We start from the raw sequence: 14,459 nt of genomic DNA on the forward strand, positions 1-14,459 counted from the left end.
CGAGACTTTTGTGAATGGACACTGTTATTACCCTGTGATAGAGACTCTAACATCCTAAACAGAAAGAAGAGATCTTGGTCAGTGGATGGGGTCTAAAGTCCAGAAAATGTTGAGTGGGCAAGTTCTTAAGTAAGGGTCCAAACCAAGTCTTGCCTAGTTAAGACATCTATCCAACTGGCACATATGTTCAGCCAGCTCATACTTGAAAACAGCTCTGTGCTCTAGTTTCTGTTTCTAACTGGCCAATAGCTGCAGAGCTCTCCAAGTAGAGTAGATTGAGTAGATTAGAAAGACCAACAAGGGTCTATAGGAGAGAAGATGAACAATGTATTGCAAGATGAGGGAGGGACAGAACCACGTCTAGAGATGGAATGAGAGGGCAGAAGATGGAAGAAGAAAAGAAGAGAGGGGACATGAGGAAACATGCTAATTGTTAAGCAAACGTTTAAACCAGCAGCTCAGATCAAGTGAATCAGGATTTCTGACTCAGCTAAAGTTGCTCTTGCCCAGCTGTGAATAAAAAGGCCTATTAATAAGCCTATCAGGGTATACATGGGTGTACATGGGTATACATGTATGGGTATACATCTGAAGGAACTAAAATCAGTATCTGGAAGAGATAATTGCACTCTACGTTCACTGCAGCATTATTCACAATGGCCAAGATATGGAAACAGCTGTGTCCATTGGCAGATAAATGATTAAAGAAAATGTGTATGACAGAGAAAGACAGACAGATAGATGATAGGCAGAATTCAATCATATGGAAATCCTGCCATTGGGGTCAATATGGATACATTTGGAGAGCACTAGGTGAAGTAAAATAACCATACAGAGAAAGAGGGAATACTAAATGATCTCATGTGTGTGGAATTTAAAAAGGTGAAATTCACAGAAAAAGAGAGTTAAATGGTGGTTGCCAGTGACTGGCAAGTGGGAGAAATGGGGAGGTGTTGGTAAAAGGGTACAAACTTTAAGTGATAGGATGAGTAAGTTCCGGGGATTTAATGCACAGCATGGTAACTTTAGTTAACAGTACTGTATTGTAGACATGTAATTTACTAAGAGAGTAAATCTTAAAATGTTCTCACCACCAGAAAATAAAAATTGAAAAGGTAACCACTGAATATATGAGGTAACAGTTGTATTAACTAACTATTGTCATAATCACTTCACAATATGTACATATACCAAATCCTTATGCTTGTATACCTGAAACTCATTTGTCAGTTATACCTCATTAAAGGTGAGGGGAAGGAGCCAGGTTGCTTATGGAGGTAGAAACTGACTGGAAAAGGACATGGGGAAACTATGTGGTCACGCAAATCTATATCTTACTAGGAGTGGTGGTTGCACAGACATATACAAGGATCAAAGGTGATCAAGGTATACAATTAAGAGCTCTGGATTTCACTGGGTATAAATTTTATTTTAATTAAATAATAAAGAAACTAATCTTTTAGATAAAAGTTAAAATGCTTAAGACAAAATGAGGATGTCTTGGATTTGCTTCACAATTACCAGGGCCTAGAGTTCCAGAAAAACATCTATTTCTGCTTTATTGACTATGCCAAAGACTTTGACTCTGTGGATCACAATAAACTTTGGAAAATCCTGAAAGAGATGGGAATACCAGACCACCTGACCTGCCTCTTGAGAAACCTATATGCAGGTCAGGAAGCAACAGGAAGCAACTGGACATGGAACAACAGACTGGTTCCAAATATGAAAAGGAGTATGTCAAGGCTGTATATTGTCACCTTGCTTATTTAACTTATATGCAGAGTACATCATGAGAAACGCTGGGCTGGATGAAGCACAAGCTGGAATCAAGATTGCCGGGAGAAATATCAATAACCTCAGATATGCAGATGACACCACCCTTATGGCAGAAAGTGAAGAGGAACTAAAAAGCCTCTTGATGAAAGTGAAAGTGGAGAGTGAAAAAGTTGGCTTAAAGCTCAACATTCAGAAAACGAAGATCATGGCATCTGGTCCCATCAGATCAGATCAGCTTAGATCAGTCGCTCAGTAGTGTCTGACTCTTTGCGACCCCATGAATTGCAGCACGCCAGGCCTCCCTGTCCATCACCAACTCCCAGAGTTCACTTAGACTCACGTCCATCGAGTCAGTGATGCCATCCAGCCATCTCATCCTCTATTGTCCCCTTCTCCTCTTGCCCCCAATCCCTCCCAGCATCAGGGTCTTTTTCAATGAGTCAACTCTTTGCATGGGGTGGCCAAAGTACTGGAGTTTCAGCTTTAGCATCATTCCTTCCAAAGAAATCCCAGGGCTGATCTCCTTTAGGATGGACTGGTTGGAGCTCCTTGCAGTCCAAGGGACTCTCAAGAGTCTTCTCCAACACCACAGTTCAAAAGCATCAATTCTTCGGTGCTCAGCCTTCTTCACAGTCCAACTCTCACATCCATACATGACCACAGGAAAAACCGTAGCCTTGACTAGATGAACCTTTATTGGCAAAGTAATCACTTCATGGCAAATAGATGGGGAAACAGTGGAAACAGTGGCAGACTTTATTTTGGGGGGGGGGGCTCCAAAATCACTGCAGATGGTGATTGCAGCCATGAAATTAAAAGACGCTTACTCCTTGGAAGGAAAGTTACGACCAACCTAGATAGTATATTGAAAAGCAGAGATTTTACTTTACCAACAAAGGTCCATCTAGTCAAAGCTATGGTTTTTCCAGTGGTCATGTATGGATGTGAGAGTTGGACTGTGAAGAAAGCTGAGCGCCAAAGAATTGATGCTTTTGAACTGTGGTGTTGGAGAAGACTCTTGAGAGTCCCTTGGACTGAAAGGAGATCCAGCCAGTCCATCCTTAAGGAGATCAGTCCCGGGTGTTCATTGGAAGGACCAACGCTGAAGCTGAAACTCAGTGAAGAGTTGACTCATTGGAAAAGACCCTGGTGCTGGGAGGGATTGGGGGCAGGAGGAGAAGGGGACGACAGAGGATGAGATGGCTGGATGGCATCACCGACTCGATGGACATAAGTTTAAGTGAACTCCAGGAGTTGGTGATGAACAGGGAGGCCTGGCGTGCTGTAATTCATGAGGTCTCAAAGAGTCGGACATGACTGAGAGACTGAACTGAACTGAACTGAGGGTAAGGGTAGGAAAAAGATTAGAGATGAAATTAGACTTGGCTAATTACGAAGCTAAGTGATGAGAGCATGGAGTTTCACAATACTGTGCTTTCCAGTTTTGTATATACTGAAAGTTTCCCATAGTAAAAAGTTTTCTTAATTAATCCCCTAAATGAATATTCCAGGACAAGCCTGGAAAATTTGTCCACAGTCGCTGCTATAAGAAAATACATAATCATAAGGTCAACGTTCTTGTTTTGTCCAATCCAGTTCTGTTTTCTATCACTGAACTAAAATTTTTAAGCAATAATTTAAAGGCATTTGTATATCTCAGATATCAGCTCTAAAGAATGGGGCCCCACACCAAAAGATCAACACGTTCTGAATCCCATTTGGGATCCATCATAATGAACTCATCTAAATCATTCTGGAACCCATGTGAAGACAGCCTTTGGAAACTAGGCAAGTAATGAGTTTCATATGCTTACTAACTACCAGGAAAAATAGTCATTCCTTATAATTATCCTGAAAGTATCCCTTCAGGTCTACAGTTTTGAGAATTCAGTTAAGTCTTCACATTTCAAGAAATGCCCCACAGTCTTCACAAGTTTGGATCGTGTGACATTTTGAAGAGATTGATCTGTTTCAGTCTATTTCATAAGAAAATTATTTCACCTAATTGGGCAACTAAAAGATACCCTATTTCTTTTTTAAAATATTTAGGGCTAATATATTCTGCTTCTGTGAGGAGTCTCATTTCTCTTAAGAAAGCTACCAGAACTATACAGAGTATTCTAGATGCAGATGTGTCTTCATTTGGAATCACAGATAGAACGACACTGAGCTTAATAAATATATTGGCCACAATACAAGAGAGACTCCTGAGCACATGTCTTAGGGAGATGCATTATTTTAACCTCATAGGCATTCCTAACAGCCTAAAAGAATTACGGAATCACAAGTTTACAACTCAGAGGGAATTCAGAGCTCATATAATCCAACCAGCATGTTGTGTAAATGAGAAACTGAAGGCCATAACAGTTGCCTGATTCACTCAACATCACACAGATAGTAAGGATAGAGCTGCAACTGGAACTTAAATCTGACTCCAAATCAGGACCTTCATCATCAGTGTTGATTTGTCTATCAAGCAAAACACCTCCTTAAAGACCAAACCCACACCCAAGTATAGAGCACCAATATGAGTTCTCTAACACGTATAAGATTTTCAAGATGTTTCATGTGTATCAGGAGAGAGAAAAAAAGAAAGAAAAAATTTGCCCCGGCAAACACATTTTTCATTAACTGTCAGGAAAACAGAATCAAAAGTAGGAGGGATGGTGATGTTGGAAACCAGATTGTTAAAGCTCCAGGGTTGCTTTAAAAAAAAAAAATAAGTAAATTGATCAAAGGGCTTAATTTGTATAAGCCCACTGCTTGTAAAGTCAATTCACCATTATATAAGGACTTGCTATATTTTTTAAGCCCTGAAGCACAGAACTTAAAGGGGCTTCCCTGGTGGCTCAGTGGTAAAGAATCTGCCTGTCAAGCAGGAGACACAGGTTCAATCCCTGGGTCAGGAAGATCCCCTGGAGAAGAAAATGGCAACCCACTCCAGTATTCTTGCCTGGGCCATCCCATGGACAGAGAAGGTTGCCAGGCTACAGTCCAAGGGTTTGCAAGAATCAGAGACAACACAGTGACTAAGCAACAGCAACAGAACTTGAAAGGGGAAAGATCCTAATCAGAGGCTCTGTTCTCAATGAACTCAGATGTCAAAAATCCCACATCAAATATCACTGTCATCCGATGCAAGGACCCTCCCTCACTCCAGGACATAATACATTGAGGAGGTTGGCAGTCAGCTCAAATTCTTCCTCTCCACCCACATTATTGCACTCATACCGAACCATTTCAGTGTCCCTGTGCTTTATCCATTCATTCAATATTGTAGCCTCTTGGTTCCCTGACTGCCATTATTTGATGAATTTCTACTCCGCTGAACTTCCTCAGTTCACTCTCAGGCACATACCCTAGAACACAGTTTCTCAGAACTGTGCATGCAGCTCACCTGCGAATCTTGTTCTAATGATTCTTATTCAATAGGTCTGAGGGGCAGAGCACTAGGGCTCCTCATTTCTGCAATCTCCCAGGTGATGCTGATGCACTGGTACACAGACCGCCCTTTGGGTAGCAAAACCCTAGGTCTTATCATCACTAGTACTGTTTCACTTTCAAAATTCTTGAAAATCTCTTTTTGACTACAGTCTCCTACTTTTTTCTGCATACAGAACAGATTCTTTGAACTCAAACTTCCATACTGCTTGACTCCCCTTCTACACTTGGTTCAGCAGAGCTCAGAATGGAGCAATTCTGAATGAAAGGATGAGACAAGTAGACACAGTATTATTCAGCCAGAGGTGCCAAAATGGGCAGCTGGAACTGGGTGCCTGCCACTCCGAGGGAGTCTGGAGTTGTAGATAGAAATGTAGGCGTTATCCACATGGAGATGAGCATCTCATTCAAGTGAGTAGACGTGCTGCCCAGAAAGTTTCGAGAGATAAAAGAGCCAAGGGAAGAACCTAGGAAACATGAATATTTGTGGAGCAAGTGGAAAAGAAGAGTCATGAAAGGAGACCAGGAAGGTCTCCAACATAGGCAGACCACTTAGACATGGTGGTGTTTTGGCAGCCAAGGGAGGAGCAACTTTCAAAGAAGAAAGACCTTTCCAAATACCCTCCTCGACAAAATCCCCTCATTCAAGCCAGGTGATTTTGCTTACTATTCCCTAGATGTGTCTGCTGCTGCTGCTGCTGCTGCTGCATCGCTTCAGTCGTGTCCGACTCTGTGCAACCCCATAGACGGCAGCCCACCAGGCTCCCCCGTCCCTGGGATTCTCCAGGCAAGAACACTGGAGTGGGTTGCCATTTCCTTTTCCAGTGCATGAAAGTGAAAAGTGAAAGTGAAGTTGCTCAGTTGTGTCCGACTCCTAGAGACCTACCAGGCTCCTCCATCCATGGGATTTTCCAGGCAAGAGTACTGGAGTGGGCTGCCATTGCCTTCTACTGAATCCTATTTCTAAGCTGGGATTCCCATTATTGGTCTCTCTGAGGAAGCTCTTCTGTACTACCTCGTCTTACCCATCCTTCAAGAGCCACCCACATAAGTGCTGAACTGTCTTCACAGGACACAGTGCCTTGCCTGAAGGAAGCGCTCAGTAAGTGTGCAGTGGTGGGCATTCGATCAAAAACCGTCTGCAGGCTTAACTGCATGCCTGGTAATAAGCAGGGTCAAGTGATCAACAAAAATGCATGTGCATATAGATAGCATATGAGCTATATCTGAAATCTGTCCTACCGAAGGAATTCGTAGACATATGGTTACCATAAACATACTGTTGAGTAGATTTCAGTCACTGCTGAGTTACAAAATAGAAAAAAAATGGCCCCAAATTGAAATGACTATGATTTGTAGGCCAACAGTGGGCCAATTAGAGTGGCAATTTGATGTAGGACTATTTACTTTAAAAAAATGAAATCTCTTTAAGATCTTAAGGATAAGATAAAAACACAGCTGGCTGACTGCAGTGATTTAGTAATTATCCCAGAGATAACTGGGCAAAGGAAATAAATAACACAGGTCCCAAATTTATGCCAATTGTTAAACTGTTCATTATACAAACACACACAAAATCCTTTGCTCACTTCCTCCCTACCTTGGGAAGATCCCCTGGAGGAGGAAGTAGCAACCCACTCCAGTATTCTTTCCTGGAGAATCCCATGGACAGAGGAGCCTGGCAGGTACAGTCCAAGGGTTGCAAAGAGTCAGACATGACTGAGCATGCACGCAAAATCCTTACCTCTAAATTGCAGCCTGTGGGAGCAAGATTTTTAGAACCTTATAAAATGAAGTAATTTCACTCCAGGGAGAAATCAGATGATAAAGACTAATCCAAAATAATTTCCTACAGCTTAAGCCACTTTCAAATTTCACAACCAGAATGAGGGTTGAGCCCCCAGCAATGTTATTCTAGTTCCTCTCTTTTGGCTGGACCCAAAAAGGATGCCACTCAACACTGCTGCTGAACACTGCTCACAGGGCCATGGGGATGCTCTGCTCTCTGCGGTTGGGTCTGTTTTCTTTGGACACCATCACTCAAAACGCTTAAGCTTCTAAAACCCTTTTACAATCATTTTTCACAACGTCCAAGAGCAACTTGGTGTGGTTTTCTCCATTTCACAGATTAAAGTCTTGGGCACACAAGGTGGCATGCCCCAGGGTCATCCATTGTTTTATGCCCATCAATGAACATTTATTGAACCACGACCTTGAACTCCTCCACCACATCCACAAACACGGACAGCAGCATCCAAGGCCAGGCCTTAAAAACCGACTCTGCCCGAGGACTTCCAGAACCTGTGGCTGCTGCCAGCACCAAACACCAGAGTCCTCTGTCAGTGCAGCGGTGAGCGAAACTGACAGGGGCCTGTTGGCCTCCCATCTTCCAAGTTGCAAGGCTGAACACATGAGATTCCTTCCTGGTTCCTGTCCAGTTATATGAAATGTGGTACTTTGCTGCTCTATTAGTAAAATGCTAAGCTTCATGTAAAGGAGTTAATGTTCAGAAAGCACCACACTGCTCCAGCCACAGGGTGGCCTGACTAAAGTAATGTTTCCTGAGTAGAGCTCTCTTGTAGAAAAACTAAACCCTGACATCTGAAAGACTCGTTCATCTCCTCCACCCAAAAGAAAATATCACCTTTAGATTCATTTACGTTGTCTTCCTTTTCCAGCTTCCTCTTTTAAATGAAATATCCTGGTAATAAAGCTAATCTACTGACCCCTCAATATCTGTGTGGAAATGAGTTCCTCACCAAGTAGAGAAAGGGGGAAGCCGAGGCCCTGAGGCCCCCCAGAGCACAGAGACATCCAAAGGGAAGAGAAAGGCAGAAAACAGAAATCTGCGCTTTCTTCCTCTACAGTTTTGCCTCAGTGCTTCTTCACTAATGGGTACAATGGTTCACACTGATATATGTTCTTTCTGGAAACTGAACTGGCAATGTGTCTCTAGTCCTTAGTTTAAGTGATTTGACTCTTCTAGAAAGACTGTGCTTCTGCTGATGTATGGATGAAACCAATACAATATTGTAAAGCAGTTATCCTTCAATTAAATATAAAGAATTTTTTTAATTAAAAAAAAGAAGAATGTGCTTCCACTTTAAAGAGTTTGGCCCTTCTACTCCATTCAGTGACAATTCAGGGGAAAAAAAAAAAAAAGGAAAGCAGCTTGGCCTTGGTTGTGAAACATATTTCCACACGGCATTGCTATTTTAGTTGTGCATATTTGAGTATGTTGTCACCATTATTGCAAAATACCTTTCTAACTAAAATTGCATCGCTGCACATAACAGTAAAAAACAAAAACAAAACGCAGTGATTGTCACCTGACAGGTCCAAATGAAGTCCACTGCGTGGAAAAACCATTTCTCCTGGGTGCTATGGAGCTTCCCTGAACATTTGCCAATTGCACCAGTTCAACAGCAATGAATAGTTCCACATCTGCCAATATGTGGGGATCACAAGCAGATGAATGCCTATTTACAATCAAATAAAGATGCTTTAGCCAGGACAGTCCCAACTGTTTTAATATTCTAATTCTAATATTTTAGTATTCTAATATTTAGGAGCACAACTAAAGCTATTTAAAATTACAGAAAGACAATTTTAAAGCATTTTCTCTTTTATGTCAAGGAAAAAAGTGATTTTTTTTTTTAGATTTTAAGACATCTTTATTTAAATGTGTTTTCCAAGTCGACTGATAATTTCTTTAGCTAGAAGAAAAAAGAGAATGGCTTTTAATAAGCCATTCCTCTTGGCATCCTCATTCTGCCTGATTACATTTTTCTAATAAAACTAATCTTATTGATATGTTGGCATGTGAACACATTATTTTTCTGTTGTTAAAAGTCAACTTGTGGTTTGCTCTTATTCTTTCAAATACAATTAGCAAAGCCCTCCTCCAGTGCCTGAAAGGGTCTTTTCATTTGGACAAATTATTCTCCGGCTGACTTGAAAGGAAGAGGGTGAGGGCACAGGTCAGGGTAGTGTGGGGCAGGTCCTCTATTCTGAGGCAGCCCTGGTAGACACAAAAACAGCCTGTGCACACTCTCACCAGAAGTGGGGCAGATCCTGCTTGCCTTGGCTGCATTATTTTTTTTTTTCCTTCTTTCATTGGTTTTACTGAAGAGCTAACTGGAAATTTCAGTGAGAGTGTGTGCATGCATGCCAGCTAAGTCGCTTCAGTCATGTCTGATTCTGTGAGACCCTATAGACTGTAGCCCAACAGGCTCCTCTGTCCGTGAGGATTCTCTAGGCAGGAATACTGGAGTGGGTTGTCAGGCCCTTCTCCAGGGGATCTTCCCGACCCAGAGATCAAACCCGAGTCTCTTGTGTCTCTTGTATTGGCAGGTGCGTTCTTTACCACTAACACCACCTGGGAAGCCCTCAGTGAGAGTACACAGTTCCAATTAAATGATATACAAGACAAGAGAAGAGGGGCTTCCCTGGTGGCTCAGATCTTAAAGAATCTTCCTGCAATGCAGGAGACCTGGGTTCAATCCCTAGATCAGGAAGATCCCCTAGAGAAGGGAATGGCTACCTACTCCAGTGTTCTTGCCTGGAGAATTCCAGGAACAAAGGAGCCTGGTGGTGGGACATGACTGAGCAACGAACACTTTCACTTTAAGACAAGAGGAGGGGAAAGGCCCAGCCAAGATTTTACTGCTGAACTGATAACTTCTCCACTAATGTCACCTCCCACACTGCCTCTGTGCAAAACCAGGGTCAAAACACAAGCTGGATTAGACAGATTTACTGCTGGGCTTTCCTCTCATTGAAGGAAATACCATGTGTACTATTCAACATCTTGGACTTTCCAAACTGCAATGCTTCGCCTATCTAAACAATGATTTATTAAACCCTATCTCTGTTCGAATACTGTGGCTAGATAAGGTGTAGACTTCAGGCCCCCATTTCTTTTCTGAGTGTCAGATGGAGACCTGGGAGAGAGGGATTGCCCAGTACACATCCTACCTCCCTAACAATACTGCTGTGCCATCGGACATGGCCGGAATATTTGTTTAATTAGTTACATTTTCAACTTTTAAATAAGGAGAAAAAACAAGCTATGGGTGGTCTGCTAACCTCAAATGAGCAAATATCCAAGGTTATAAAATCACCCCCTTCTCAGAATACTTGGTTAGAAATAAAAACAGCATTTACCAAATTCTACCCCAAGTCAAAAACAGAGCTTGCATTAAGAAGTATGAAACTGAATTTGAAAACCAGAGTACCAAGGATGCAGCACTATTTCATAAAAAAAATGGACTTTGCATTTTCTCTATAACTACAACACCTTTCTTTGACAACAGCATCAAAAAACCATCTCTGAGATTAATTGGAAAAATGCTTTTTTAAAAAAAAAAGCTTCTAATCCACTCTTAAAAACTAGGCTCTAATTTTGTCTTTGCAAAACTACACTTGTAGCTGGATCCTTGCAAATGCAAATTGGATGCAGAACGTTACAATTACTTAATTTTTGTATACAAAGATGAGTTTTGCACATACAGATGGTTTCAGGCTGCAGAATGATGACCAGTTTGGAGCTGAAGAAAAGTTGGTCATTTGTATTTTAAAGTTGGAGTAATGAAAATCTCCAAGAGACTTTTATGATGTAATGTTATAAGCAACAGAATGCTTTACTGTAATAATTCCATATCCAGATAGTGACAATGAAATACAACCTCTAAATTAACACTAAAGTTAGAAAAACACTTTGTACATATAATAATAGAAACCTAGGAATGGGAAAGCGCCTTGAGATTGTGGCCCCAAATCTCTGGTCTTACAACAGAGGAAGCCCCAAGAACTAAAGAGACCAAGCCAAGGGCTTTCTCAGCCCAAGTCCAGGGTCAGCCTTCTCTCCTACAGCTCCTTTCCCAGCTGGATTGCCTCTGGGTCTAAAACAACGCTGCCTGCAACATTGGAGATCACTAGGGTACTGTGCTTAGTCGTGTCTGACTCTTTGCGACCCCATGGACTGTAGCCTCCCAGGCTCCTCTGTCCATGGGAATTCTTCCAGGTAAGAATATTGGACTAGGTTGCCATGGTCTCATCCAGGGGATCTTCCCAACCCAGGGATCGAACCCAGGCCTTCCACATTGCAGGCAGATTCTTTACTGTCTAAGCCACCAGGGAAGCCCAACATATTCTGTTCAGAGGAGATGGTCTCTACTACCCAAGGCTGCATTGGAAGATGACTGACTCCCAAGATGGAACCCTCTAAACAAATCTATGTCTTCCAATGTTTTCAATTTTTTTCTGATTCTATGAAAGGTGTAAAACTGCTGCCACTGCATCGTGATAAGTTGCAAATAACCCACCAGGACATAAACAGGTTATTTTATGTAAATATCCCATTTCTTAACCTTAAAAGTCAGCCAACTTAGCTTTTTAAAAATCTACTTTAAAACTTAGACTTCTACTTGTACTGGCATCAGGATTCCTGGACGACATTCTTATCTATGTTCCTTTTGCAAGTGAATCTGGCACAAGAGCTATATTAGAGGAAACACCCCTGGACACAAAGCAAAATGAAGCCTTCCTACATCAGTATGACAAAACTGGAAAAGAACAGCCCTTTTCTTAGTGAGTATGTATTACTGTTAATGGATGTTGCCTCTGTATAGTTCCTTTTCAAGAATCAGAGAGGACAGGCATAACTGTGAGGGTAAGAAAGTAAGCACTGAGCAAATAAATCAGGATTAAGTAGCCACTAGAAGAGAAACTATAACCAAAAGAGAATTTCTAAAGGAATAAGGACATTCTGGACCAAAAGAAATACACTAACTCCCTCTCTCAAACACACTCTCTCTTTTCCCCTCCCTTCTTTGCTTTGAGTACAACGAGATTATCACAACAACCACCACTCCCAAAAATAAATAGGATGGCACCACCATCTCTGCCTACTTGCATGGTGCTGAAATTCAACAATCCAGAGAGACTGCTGGTAGTCACAACCACTTAACCATACATTCCCTGCAAAATCCCCACTAAAATGACAATGAAATTTTTAAGATGTAAATTTACAAGTTCAAAGAATATAGGAAGGAAACAGTGGATGAGGAGAGTTGATAAAATTTGGAAGTTGGAAAGGGGTAAGTAACAACAGACCTGAGAAACCTAAATCCAAGTGTGTGGGGGAGCATGACAGGGAACTCCAACAAGAAGTAAGGAACTCCAGTCTAGAGGTTCTAGAGTTGGAGACACTAGTTACCTCTGGAGGCAAGGATGCAGTGGGGTGGGAAATAACGGGACTAGTTGAAAATCTGTACAAAGAACATTTAAATGTCAGATCCCCTACTTCCAAATGTTGATGCAAAGAATATCTGACCAGGAGAGTATAATCACAGCTGAAAATTGAGGTATAAGTGAAAAGCCCTCAGTCCTAGATGTAAGAGTCCCCCCTTTCTCGGCTGCCAGAATGTAAGGCAGCCTTATGACTCTCAACAAGATATTTGGAGAACAATTATTTATTGAAACGGACCACCCGAAGAGAAACAACCTCCACATAATCATATTTGAGATGACCTTTTGAAAATGCCAACTTGACATCTTATTGCTGCTGCTGCTAAGTCGCTTCAGTCGTGTCCGACTCTGTGCGACCCCAGAGACGGCAGCCCGCCAGGCTCTGCCATCCCTGGGATTCTCCAGGCAAGAACACCAGAGTGGGCTGCCATTTCCTTCTCCAATGCATGAAAGTGAAAAGTGAAAGTGAAGTCGCTCAGTCATGTCTGACTCTTAGCAACCCCATGGACTGCAGCCTACCAGGCTCCTCCATCCATGGGATTTTCCAAGCAAGAGTACTGGAGTGGGGTGCCATTGCCTTCTCTGTGACATCTTATTACCCTACATTAAAATCTACCACTAGACAAGTTCCCATACACACAGAACTTAGATAAGGATTACCAACAGTTTAAGAAAAGCCTATAATACAACATAGAAAGAATTCAAAATTAATATTTTTAAAAAAACTTGAAAGACACGGGCAATGCAGGAAATAAAATAAAACTTTTTAAAAATATCAACAAATATGAAATGCCTGCAATTACAAGAAGCACCTTTGTTTTATGTGCCCTTGCTGCTGCTGCTGCTGCTGCTAACTCGCTTCAGTCGTGTCCAACTCTGTGCGACCCCATAGACGGCAGCCCACCAGGCTCCTCTGTCCCTGGGATTCTCCAGGCAAGAACACTGGAGTGTGTTGCCATTTCCTTCTCCTATCTGCCCTTAGACAGAAAAAATTGTGACAGCCCACCAATAACAAAACGAATCCCAACTTTAGATAAGTTAAAATGTGAAAGAAGTATATTCTTGAACTGATGAAAGGGTATACTCAGAAAAAAAAAGATATTGCATCCAGGAAACAGGTTAGTGTATTGGCACTCAGAATGAAAAAGAGGTCTTGTAAATTAAAATTTTGATAGCAAAAATTAAAAATTCTATAGACAGATTGGAAGATAAATTTGTGGCAATCTCAGAAAATAAAAGAAATTGGCAGAGTTGAAAAATAAAAGAGAAAATTAAAGAATCAACCGAGGAGACATGACATCCAACTTTAAAATTTTTCAGAAAGAGCAAACAAAGTGATTAGTACAGATTTATAAAGACCCACACCAAAACTCACCATCGTGAAATTTCAGAACACCACTGAGCCAACAGTCTACCTATTAGATCTCCAATTCATTTCCCTCCCAACATCTGTTTGCTCTGTTATATCATAGAAGGGTGATTCATCCAGGTTGCATTTCCTTGTCAGCTTATTCTTGGTTCATTCAGCCAACAAGTTCAGTTCAGTTCAGTTGCTCAGTCGTGTCGGACTCTTTGCGACCCCATGAATTGCAGCACACCAGGCCTCCCTGTCCATCACCAACTCCCGGAGTTCACCCAAACTCATGTGCATCGAGGCAGTGATGCCATCCAGCCGTCTCATCCTCTGTCATCCCCTTCTCCTCCTGCCCCCAATCCCTCCCAGCACCAGAGTCTTTTCCAATGAGTCAACTGTTCGCATGAGATGGCCAAAATATTGGAGTTTCAGCCTCAGCATCAGTCCTTCCAATGAACACCCAGGACTGGTCTCCTTTAGGGTGGATTGGTTGGATCTCCTTGCAGTCCAAGGGATTCACAAGAGTCTTCTCCAATACCACAGTTCAAAAGCATCAATTCTTTGGTGCTCAGCTCTCACATCCATACATGACCACTGGAAAAACCATAGCTTTGACTAGACGGACCTTTGTTGG

At 41.9% G+C, this 14,459-nt stretch overlaps 1 protein-coding gene across 2 annotated transcripts in view; it reads right to left on the bottom strand.

The window, feature by feature from the left end:
- Positions 1–14,459, bottom strand: part of NPR3 (natriuretic peptide receptor 3) — a 79,306-nt gene that overhangs the window by 27,625 nt on the left and 37,222 nt on the right. The window lies entirely within an intron of this gene.

The sequence above is a fragment of the Bubalus kerabau genome, chromosome 18 (assembly GCF_029407905.1).
Source record: "Bubalus kerabau isolate K-KA32 ecotype Philippines breed swamp buffalo chromosome 18, PCC_UOA_SB_1v2, whole genome shotgun sequence".
NCBI lineage: Eukaryota > Metazoa > Chordata > Mammalia > Artiodactyla > Bovidae > Bubalus > Bubalus kerabau.